Below are 12,675 nucleotides of genomic sequence, written 5' to 3' on the forward strand. Positions count from 1 at the left end.
AAACCTTTAAAACCCTTTGTATATAGAATTGTACCTGTTAGGACATAACTCTTAGTAACCTTGTTTTTAGTCAAGGTATTAGACAAGTGTCCTGAACAGTATTTGCCATCTTTTTCTTGTTGAGGAAAAGTCCTAGAAATAATTGATATTAGACATTTTGTTAACATCAACATTTCATTAGTTTGACCACCTAGAGACTTGCAAGTTATTTCTAAAGATATTTCACTTTTATTAGTTTACCCAATTTTAATTGAACCTTTTTAAATCACATGAATTAAAAATATTTGGATCCATTTTTAAATTTTAATTTTAGGAGTGCTCAGTTTTGATACAGACAAAACATGACATCAGACAGCACGACATACAAATAACACAAAATCAAAGGCCTTGTAACTTTACAGGTGAATCTCCATTGCAATGTAACAGATGTTCAAAAATAACTGTAGAGTTGGATAAAAATAGAACTGATCACAAAACGTCACGAGCTCAAAAATACAGCATTAAAGAAAAACAAAACAAAACAAGAATCCTGGAAAATGAGTTAGTTCTGTGTAGCAGCCTAGGAGTTTAAGTCTCAGGTCGCTCCCTCACTGAGATTGTTGCAGTTTTTCATTCCAATGCAGGCTTCAGCAAGGCCAGGCCGGGGCAGGGAGTGACCCTGTGCTCAAGATAAGTTTTGTATCTGGATAGGGTGGAGGAGGGACTGAAGAAGCCTGGAAAGGGTTAGAAGAGGGAGTGGACTTGGGGGAGAACTGCTTCAAGGACACAGGTGTTCCCTCCCTAGGTGGCCATGGAGTTGCATCAAAAGGATCAAGAGGGGGCCTGTTTCTGTCTCTTGTGATAGTTCCTCTTGGCCCTTGCATGGGAGGACCTTAGGACGGTCCTTTGGAGAGCAAGCACCTTTGGAGAGACCCCTGTCTTTATCTGGGTTGTGGGAAGGATGCGGTGGGAAACAGCTTTTAAGGGCTGCGATAGTTGGGAAGGCCCCAAGGGGGGGGATATCTCCCTTATTAACTTGCACCTTACAAAGAAGTTGTTCAATTCTGTCCCATGTTTTCCACTCAAACAAGTTTGCTTCAGGCAGCCAAGGGGCTGCCTTGATGAGGGCCTTCGAGGTCTGAAATGCCTGGCTATCTGAGAGTTCTAATCCTCTACTTCTAAGGAGAATTCTAAGGGAGTCAGGGGAGGGGTCAAACTTGGAATTAGACTGTCCCATATCTTATGGGAGTACACTCACCTGCAGTCCAATTGACCTCTCGGCGACTTTGTGATCCTCACACGGTGCACCAGTTGTTGCTCTCTGTCAAGCTACAAGGTCTGATGTATCTCCTCAGGGCCCACCTGAGGAGAATATGGAGCTAAGCAGGATGATGAGTGTCAGCAGCAATGGAAACCCACCAGAGCTGGGAGGTCTGTCAGCACATGAAGCAGAGCAGGAACTCGTTTATTGAGGAAGTTACACAGCTTTTATGTAGGGTGGGGTCTAGGTGGGAATCAACTAGCTTAAAGGTCAGCAAGGCACGGGTTAATCACACAGGGGAGAGTCCCATAAGACTAAATGGCAAGCACGAGCTGATCACATTCACAGAACTGCTGCTAACCAATCCCTTACAGTAGGGGGTGGAGATGAGCAGGCCAATCAGGAAGTTGCTGGATAAGAACACATTTTTCAGTTTCTGGGGGAGAGTGGCAGTACAAAGATGTCTGGGTAAACTGTTGGTGGATCAGGCAGTGCCACGTATGAGGAGGAGGTTGCCATGAGGGTGCAGCCATCATTAGGGTGCATCCCCTACACCCCACCTCTAATCTCATGGGACCCTGGGAGTCCCTCCACCATTAAAATTGGGGTAAAGACATTCCTTAATTTCTGGTGGCATTGTCCATTTTGGTGTTGGAAAGAATCCAGGGAATGCTATAGTTTCAATCTGGCACCCCATTCACACCTCTCCAACATGGGAATCAGTCTATTCCATGGGATTCCCCTCTGGGTTGTTTCATTAGTAATTTTAAGTTCCTTTACTTCCAAACTGATCTCAAAATCAAACACCTCATTAAGGTCAGCACTCAAATTTGACCACAATACAAATTTGATTATCTGTACCATTGACCTAATATGAAGATTTGATCAAGAAATTCTCCAAAAATTAAAATATTATTTATCACAAAATGACATATGGAGTGAGGTACCAGCCCAAAATCATGTAAAAAATCTTATTTAAAACGCTTACCCTCAACTGACAGATGGAGCAAAAATTTAAACTGCTTATCACTGAGAGAGAGAAAATTAACCCTAACCAGTCCAACAAACAGTGGCATGTCTCAGTAAGGAGTGTGATATAGCAACCCCATTCCTCAAAATAGTGGGTGATAATGTTTCATAATCTTCTGCATCCAAACCTGACCTGATTACCAACCAGGGAAAAAAGAAATAAAAATCCCTAAGCAGCAATTTACCTTGCCTAATCTTGCTGAAGCCTACATTGGAATATAAACTGCATAAAATAGTAGACTCAGTGAGGGACCAACCTAGGCTGAAGAAAAAAAATGCCCATTTTAAGTTCCTCCTAGACTGCAACAAACACACACACAAAATGGTTTTAAGACTTTCTTTCTCTCTCCCTCCCTCCTCTTTTGTTTTAATTTTAAAAATTTTTAGCACACAATTTTGATCCTACATACCTAGGTTAATGTTTTCTTATTAGTTCTATTTTTATTCAACTCTAGAGTTAGTTTTTCTTTTAAACCTCTATAATGTTGTAAAGAAGATTCATCTGCAAAAATTGCAAGGCCTTTGCTTTTGTGTTATGTGTATATTATGCTTTCTGCCTATATACCTGCACGTGTCCATATATCATGTACATATCAAACTAGCCAAGAGATAATAGGTGTCACAAATTAAAATTTAAAAATCGATCCAGGTACCTTTAATTTACATGATTTAAAAGGGTTCAATTTAAATTGGGTAAACAAATGAAGCTAAAATGTCTTTAAAATTACTTAATACACAATTCTCTCCAGGTAGTCAAACTAATGAAATATTGATTTTTTTAAATGTCTGATATCAATTGTTTCTAGAACTTATGTTGAATGGAAAAATGATGGCAGATGTTGTTCAATACACTTCTCTGATATCTTGGTTTTAGAGTAAAGTAAATAAATTAGATTTGACATGTATAGGATTACTTAAATGCATTTGTTTTAGAAATCTGATTAACAAAGTTAAAATGTTGTTAAATAACATTGATTACTCTAAAGTTCCTGAATTCCATAGGGTGATATACTTAAACATTGTGTGTTCATAAATTGGTAAACAGATATTGTTCCATGTACAAGGTGTTGGAAATTTTCAAATGAGTTTCAGTTAGAGTACTGTATATAACATAAAGTATTTCATATTATTAAAATGGAATAATTTCTCAAAATTCAGTAATTTCATAAGTGTTGTTCCAAAATGTGAAGAAAAAAAGGATCAGCAGAGAGAAAAGAGAAAAAGGTTCTAGGTACAGAAATACTCTTAGTAGAAGGGAGAAGAAAATGTTTCTAGGTAAGAAAGTTCTTGTGTAATGAAATATATGAGGGTCTAAGTAAGTGCCAAGAAAGTCTGTGTGCAAGTAAAGGGCAAATTTCATAAAGTTGTTGTGTAGCTAAGTTAATTATCTGTATGTGAGACAATTATTTAAAACTACTTAAGGTTTTTTCTAAGATCAAATACTGATGTACTGATGTAAACCAGAATTTAATCCACATATTGAACAGAAAAATATTTGGGCAAAATCCCAAGTGACACCAGACCAAGATGAGTGGATTCAAAAGGCAATGCCACTGGGACCTGTGCTAGTCTGGGTGATGTTCACTCCCTCATGAACCCGTCCATCACTCCCAGGTTCAGTAGTCCTTTTGGGGACTTTTGGGGTTCAATTGACTGTGGTAGGACTCGGGTGGCCTTGTGGCTATGATGCCTTTTGGGGCCAAACATGGACAGTGCTACCTTGCCAGCAGTGTACTGCAAGCTGTCAGGCTTCATCAGGGTCCCTTTAACTGGAGGGAACTGAATCACCCATAGGCCAGTGTGTCTGCACCCCCAACACACACAGACTATACTGCTCCTGGCTGAAGAAGTAAGGATCACATTTCCTGAAAAGAGTAGCCACATGGGATGTGCCTCTTACCTCTTTACTCTTACCATTACTGCTGTTCCAGTGCTTAACTTGAATCATCGCCCCAAGCAGCCAGGAGCAGAAGTGTCTCTGATGACCAAGGGAATCCTGACATCACCATGCTGTCATTTTATCTATTTGTTATGTCAGGTGGTATCTGCAGAAAATCCAGGTTATCACAGCAGACACTCATTTGGACCCATATTGCCCAAGGCCCAGAAACACCCCCTGTGGTGATAAACAAATTGCACTCTCCTACATGTTCCTGGAATTTCCTCCCACTTCAATCCCACATTGCAGTATGCAAGCCCTTTTGACAATGAATATCCTAGCTGTCTCCTTATTTTCTATCATTTCACAGGATCACTGTTAACAAACTTAGGCATTTCTTTGAGAAGAATCGAAAACAGGGTAGCAGGATATTGAGGATGGATGGTTCAATGGAATTAACTTTCAAATCCTAAGCTCAGTGCAATGATATTTGGAAGGTTTGCTGGAAACACAACCACAGGAAGGATGAAAATTTGGTGTTGATTTATTTTATTTTTTTGAAAACATCATGTGGTTTTTCTTTATTTATTTTTTATTGTAAACAAATGGGATACATGTTGTTTCTCTGTACATGGAGTAAAGGCAACCATTTGTGTAGTCATAAATTTACATAGGGTAATGTTGTTTGATTCATTCTGTTGATTTATTTTTTTAATTCTGCCAGCACAAGTTGTACCTGGGCTGACTGATCCAGTGAGCCATCACTTCTTCCTTTTGCATATATAAATTTACAGACAAAATCTAGCTAAGATGCATAGGCCTTCCCTAGTTAGGAAACTGACTTTGTCCTGGATGACTTCTTTATTCAGGCCCTCTCATACCTGAGATAATTGGGAAGATCAAGCACCTCCACTGGGCCATTTGTTTTGCCTGGATATCAGCTGGTTAGAAAATTTGAAAGAAAAGTTCCAGGAGGAGGCAGTGTGGTACAAATAGAAATTGATTGTGGTTAGAAAGGCTTGGGGTACAAGTTTGAATGTACCCAAAATCTTTTTATATAATAACGACCTAAGCACAAAATGTTTCCCACATATGACTGCCTCTATTCTTACATTAAGCCACCATGGACCACCAAAAAAATTGTCTGATCAGTTTTTGACTACAACCATTTTCCACCTTAAATAGATAGGGGTAAATTATTTTCTCATGACCTCCACTCTTTAAGACTTGTTTTTTCATGCAACTAAAAATTCTGGCAGAATTATTTTTTAAAATAAAATTGAAAATTCCTTAGAATCTGTTTGATTTTGCTTTGGGAAGGTTTTCCAGCCAAATATTTCACAGCATCAGACTGGAAAAGGATCCAGTCTCCTACCATACTCATCCTCTTAAGATAATGCCAACCATTCAATCCATCAACATTTCCTCCTCTGTTAAATCAAGTGAATACAACACAGTTGGAAACATAGCACTTTGAATTGGAAGTTCATTGCAATGAGAGTTTTTAACATGACACTGTGTTATGAATCAGCAGTGTTCCCCCCGTGACCTGGAATTTTTTAGAGACGGCATCCTAGAGATGAGACAACAATAAGGAAACCTTATGTTATATGATACAACAATGCTGAAGTGGTAATTTAATGAGCAATTTCTGGAAGAAGAAAGGTGCTCAAATATATTTAATGGCACGAAATTCTAAATATTAACTGAAGTAGAGTTTGGGAATTAATATACTTCTGGGGCACACTCCCAGGCTCTGTGCAAATGAATTGAACTCATACACCTTGACTGGTATCACGTTAATCTAAATGTCAGCTGGGAAACCTGGATGTGATGACAATATAGAGGAGTTTTTGCCTTGAATATTCTAACTATGTTGTGCTGTGCATTGGGAAGATATTATTTCTTTAAGGAGCTGAGTGAATTGATGCTGAATACATATCTTAGTTCCTGCTGATGTCACTCAGGAGACACAGTGGTATTAACAACTTTTTTCCCAAATGTCCTTTGGTTTTTGAGATTGGCTTATCTCACTTAGCATGATATTCTCCAATTTCATCCATTTGCCTGCAAATGCCATAATTTTACTATTCTTTATGACTGAGTTATATTCCATTGTATATATATACCACAGTTTCTTTATCCATTCATCAATTGAAGAGCATCTAGGTTGGTTCCACAATCTGGCTATTATGAATTGAGCAGCTATGAACATTGATGCCACTGCTCTATGTAAATGTATGATTACACAAATGGTATGCCTCTAGTTCATGTACAAACAGAGAAACAAGATGTATCCCATTTGTTTACAATAATTTTTTTTAAAAAAACCTTTTTTCCCTGTATCATTGAAGTTCATCCTAAATTCGAATGAAGCATTTTTATAGACTAATGTTGATTTGATGGATGTTTGGAAGCCATTATTTGTAGTTTGGGTGAAGGTTATGGTGTTTTTATATTTTCCATGGTTCTAGAAATTTTCTTTTTTTGTGTGTTTTGTAGGCTAAAGAATGATACAGGAACACCTTTACAAAGAACTCACATTTAAAGAATAAAATCAGAGACATTGGGAATGTGGCATGTTTGTGTTGTATATAAGAAAATTACAATAAAAAAGAATTTTGTATTTTGGATAGGCTTTAGATTCTGTTTTTATTTTTTTCTGGTAGGTATCTCAATTCACATTTCTTTTATTTTTAAAATTGTCTGCTTTTGAAATTCAGGACTGGTCCATCATGGGTTTTCATTTTTGTACTATAGCAGAGATGTTTTTCTTTACATCTCTATTGTTGAAGTACACTCTTTATTTCTAGACCCATCATTCAATACTGCACTTCCAAATTCCTACTTGTTTAAGTGCTTGTGTGTAGGTGCTGTGGAGTAAGGAAAGCCTTTACTCATTGGGCTTATACCAGGAAAGCAAAATCAGTATAAGTGTAAACAACTGTCCCTTGCAAGAAAAAGAACAGGACCAAGAATTTGAAAGGGCATTTGTGTCCTTTGCAAGTTGAGTTATTGTTAGCAAATATCTTTGTTTACCAAATGATCTCACAATTCCTTCCTGTTTTACTGGAATAGTAGCTTGATGCTGAAGAAATATCCTGGCTGTTTTGGAGACCATTAACAATGACAATTTTTTAGTGTCTGTTCACTGATGTTAGTTTTCATCTCCAACAACGTCCTGTTTTACTGCTCCATAGAAAGTTCATAGCTCTTCCCTTTTTTTCATATTCAGCTTTGAAGCATTGTAACATTCCTCTCTTTCATCATGATGCTTGCCACAAGATATTATGCTCTGGAAACTGTGCTCATCATGTCATTATCAGACCCTTGTTTTACCCACCACATTCACATTTTAGGAGCATCTTTATGGCAGGGTTTGTGGAAGTAGCATGTTATCTGTATCCTCCAGGGTCTGCTAAAATTGTCCTTGGCATTGTCCCAGAGGGGCTTCTGTCAGACAGGCAGTAGTCAGTGCGAGATGATAAACCCTTATGTCAAGACAGATTGACCAAGCATATCTGCCTCTATATGTGAGTGGAAGAGATTCTTGCAAACTCCTACCAAGTGAATTTCAGAGTATAGCCTAGTTGTGGGTCAGCAGCAAAAGATGCGGGGTCTGGCAGATGGAGTGTTCACAGTACATCACTCTTCATTTGCTGTTTTATTTTTCTCCATCACACATGCTCAGTGATTTCCACTCTCCTCTCTGCTGTAGGTTTCACAGTAGCTACCCACTTCCACTTAGAAGTCCAACTTTACAAGTTCCATCTGTCATATGTTTGGGCATTCTTGGAAAGGAGTGGCACCTCATCAGAGTTTGTGGATGTTTTTCAATTCAATCATCACTGAACCCATCAAGATGCACTGGAAGGTGTCCTGCTTTCAGCTGTCAACTGCCACCATTCTGATTGGTTTGTAATCCCATAGTCCAGTTACCTGATTGGGCAACATTTTGAGTGAGGCCAGACCAGGAGAAGCACATCTGGAGGGCAATGTCACAGTTGCCCACTGTAGTCTGTGTAATCCTTGCACCCTCCTGAATCCATCGATCCCTTTCTGGTCCAGTAGACCTGATGGGGTTCACTTGTTTGTAAGAGGACATGGGTAGCCATGTAGCCATGATGCTTGGTGTGGCCAAACGTGGATATTTCCAACTAACAGGCCTGCAGGAGAGTGCATGCTGTCAGGCTGCATTGGGGTCCCTCGTCCTGGAGGGAACTGGATTACCCAAAGGCCTGTGGGGGAGCAGGATTGCCCATAGGACCATGGGACTGCACCTCAAACACCCTGGCTACTCTACTTCTGTGGTAAGAAGTTTGATATCATTCTTTGCCAACAGTAGGCTCCAGGTACTTGCTCCCTTCCTCTTTCCTCTTACCATTACAACTGACCTGGCACTTGATTTGAAAGTTTGATGTAGCCAGGACCAGAAGAATCTTGGTCATCATGGGAAACTTGACATCATCATGCTGTCATGCTTATCTGAGATATCATGCAATATCTGCAGAACAGTCAGGATATCACAGTAGGCATTTATTTGAACCCATGTTGCCTAAGGTCCAGAAACACCCCTGCAGAGAGAAACAAATTGCACTTTTCCACAAGAGCCTTGAATCTCCTCACCCTTCAATTCCAATTAGCTGGATGCCAGCCCTTTTGACTGTGAATATCTTAGCTGTCCCATCATTTATTCACTTCACTGGAGCACTGATAACCAAGTTATAAATTTTTTTGAGAAGTTTCAAAACCAGAGTGGCAGGATTTTAGATGAAAGTGAATGATGGACACATCATGTAAGTATCTTTCTAGACTTAATCCCAGTGCAATGATTCTTGAGAAGATTTTCTGCAAACACAAAAACAGAATTTGACAGGCTGTCAGATTTGGCTCCACAGAAATGTTATAGGCCAGGCTACATGGGCAATGACTGAACAGACTCCATTTTGCTCTGCAGCTCCATGTTATGTAGGAAATTAGCTTCTCCCATGGAAACACACCACCTATGCAACCATCATCAGTTACTTAGATGACATGTTTAGCAATACAAAATGACAATACTTATATGATAAAAATTGTTCTCTTTTGATTCCTAATTAATTCTCCAAAACAATGTTGTATGAAAATGGTGATGTCAATTATGATTGTGTGGATGTTAGTAACATTTCTTTAGTTTGTACCTAGGTAAGTGTTATTTTGATCCACTTCCCCCATCTGCTAAGGATTTTGTGATGTTAGTTTGTAATTTTGAATCATAGCAACAGACTTACGATTGATGTGATTTATGGTATAAGAACCCCTGCAAACCTACGGTCCATGCTGTTCTCCCAATAGCCATTTTTGGGACATTGTGTGAGACAGTCAGCCGGCTGGCTTAATAAAGACTCTTGAATTTGGACTTCTCAGTGGTGATGTGTGTGCTCTTAAGTTGTGCCCCATAACATTTGGAGGGCACAGCAAGATCCTCACTGCCTGGCACATAATCACCATTCAGCACTGACCTGGAAACTCTTCTGAAGGGGAGAGGCTAAAGCATTTCTCCTAGGGGAAGGCCTCTAAGAAAAGTTTCTCATCCCAAGGCTGCATGATCTGTGGAGTCCTGCCCCAAGACTGAACTAAATTCTCTGAGAGTTACCATTTTCTTTGCCCCCAGAGGAGGGGTAAGTGTGTTTCTGGTCGATACATATCTGGGAACATGAAAAAGATGACACAGTGTTACTTCCATGGTCTAACATGGTTGCAAAATATTGCCCAGGCCCTCAGGTCAGGAATCAGGAGTGGCTACTTGTCTTAGTCTTTGGCATCTTACCTGTTCTGTGTTTGTTCATCTTTTTCTCTTTTTTGTTGCCATTGAGTGTAAGTCTCCCTCATGTTCTGTGTGTACTCCCCTTTAATGCATGTTAACTAATTTCCAGGAATTCCAGAAAAGAACCAGTGACTAAAAGAAACGTGTTTTCATGTCTTTTCTCTACATATATTCTGTGAGAGCTATTGGCCAACTTTTGAGGTCAAATGACCCCTTCAGCATACTACTGACTTCACTCTCACCTATAAAATTCAACAAATTGTTTTTGGGCAGCCTGGATATCCTGATCAAGTGCCTTATATTCAAATTTGGATTGATATTCTCTCTGATAACACCCAATGTCTCAAATCCAGTTTCAGGACTCCAAGAAAAAGCACAAGGAGTCAAGTGCTATTGTGCTGACAAAATCTCTCTCAGGTAGCCAGGAACCCAAATACTTCTAGAGGTACTAGAGGAGTCTGATGTTTTCTTACTCTATCACTCTCTCTCATCATCACCTCCTGCAACATCCACCTTTCCTCCTTTCTTTCCACCTGTCCCTTTTTCCTGTACCTGACCTCTTACTGCTCCTTCTACCCCTATGAATTCACCCTATACTTGAAGCAGTTCTGACTATTATCCCAATTACCCTTCCCTTTACCACCCCTTTCCTTACCTCCTCTGTGTCATCAGTTCCTCCACTGCCACTCAGGCAAGCCCCTATGCAGCCTGGCTTGGACCAACAACCTTTTATGGTTTATGTTCCCTTTTCTATTAGTGATCTTTATAATTGAAAAAAAAAAAAAAAAACCTTGCTTTTCTGAAAAGCCCCAGGGATCAAAATGTCTCCTAAAGTCTGTATTTTACACTCATCAGCCTATCTGGGATGATTGCCAACAGCTATTTTAAACTCTCTTCACCTCAGAGGAACAGAAGCATACTAAGAGGGAGGCTCTCAAAACTATGTTTGTGTCAAATGACCAACCCTCCAATGAGCCTGTGCAACTTGAAACTATTTCCCTGTCCTCCTGACCCACCTGGGATACTAATGCAGACAGAGGTATGGAGACTTCACATCATTATTGCCAGACTCTTCTTAGTGGGGTAAAAGCTACAGCATGGAAACCTACTAATTTGTCTAAGGTAAGTGAAACTATACAGCAACCAAATGAATCCCCAGTTGCACCTCATTCTTAGAGTGCCTCTAAGACTTATTGCTTGTACATTGTAGTTGATACAAAAGCTCCAGAAAACAGATCAGCATTAAACATTGATTTTGTTACCCAGTCAGCCCCAGATATTAGAAAGAAATTACAAAGACAGGAAGAATTTGAGAGAAAGATGCTGTCAGAGTTGGTGAAGATAGTCCAGAAGAATTACAACAAACAGAACCCACTCAAGGACAGACAAGCTGTAAAAAAAAAAAAAAAATTATCTCTCTTTGAGGGCTTTTGTCCTTTGAAGCAGGGGCAGCAGGAGGTGGCGTCAATGCTTCAGCCAGGGGTAGGCCTCGATGGAGGCCCGGCTGAGGTCCCCGTAGTTGTACAGCAGCTACTCCCCCACCAGCGATGTCATGCGAGGCGGTGAGGATGAGGTGGGGCACGCCATCGATGTCGTGCAGCTTGGCATGGCAGTTCCCGCGCTGGCTGTGGTTGATCAGTCTTCCCAGGTGGTTTGTCTCTCGGGCCGCGTCCATAGTTGTTTTTGCACGTTTTTGCATACAAGTTGAATGGTTGTGCTTCCCGTGCATGCAGTCAAAGACTCGGCACAGGTTTTAGAGGAAAGAGTCAAACGTGACCTAGGAAGCCGGGTGTCGCCTGCCTCCAGGTGAAGAGCCAGGACGGGCCCACACCCGGCATCTGAGGACAGGCGGGTGCAGGGCCATGCTGCCTGGATGGATGTCTCCAAGCTCTTGTTATCACGTCTCGACAGGCGCACCTTGAAGTGTATGACTATTTTTTAAACAGGTTTCGCAGTAAGCTAGTCTTCCCCTCTACTTTCCTGAAAGCTTACTGACCATGGCTGGGGCTCAGGCTGGGCCGAGACGCTCTCTTCCACAGGCCGCCACTCTTCCGGGCACCCAGAAGCATCAGGGTGGGCAGTCACCCTAGAGACGGGTAGGGACAAGCTCTGCTCCCTGCCCCTGCCAAGGCAGGGCTTCCTGAAACCGGGTTAATTCTTTATAGAAATGTGAACATGGAGTTTATTTAAAAAAATAATAAAAGTTAAAAAAAATCAAAAAAAAGAAAAAAGGAAAAAAACACAAAAAAATAAAAAAATAAAGTGCAAGATTGACAAGTAAATTTTAACAAAATTATGAATAGTTTATGAATTTAATTTGTTATCATATATCCTTGAAGAAAGAACTTAATCTAATTCCAATGTATCAAAGAATACTATCTACTGTAATTAGAAAATACTACTAAAATATTTCTCCTCTTTTCCAATTTCATATCAGTGAGATTTGATTTTCTTCGTATAGCTATATATATGATGATATATTGTGATATGGAGTAAAGCAACATATCACAACAGAGAAAGCAAAAGCAAATACAGAATACAGCTGTCTTCTGTCAAAATAAACTCTAAACAATTTATTAATGTGTTAAAAAGACCATTCTTATCTAATTTTTTAGAAAAAAATTTTATAAAAATGTTATTTATGTTTCCATGAGAGGTGTTTTTAATGCATAATTAAATGTTTTAATTTTTCTCATATTTTATGGCAAACATCAGCAGTAA

This window comes from Sciurus vulgaris (assembly GCF_902686455.1).
Source record: "Sciurus vulgaris genome assembly, contig: HiC_scaffold_261_arrow_ctg1, whole genome shotgun sequence".
Lineage (NCBI taxonomy): Eukaryota > Metazoa > Chordata > Mammalia > Rodentia > Sciuridae > Sciurus > Sciurus vulgaris.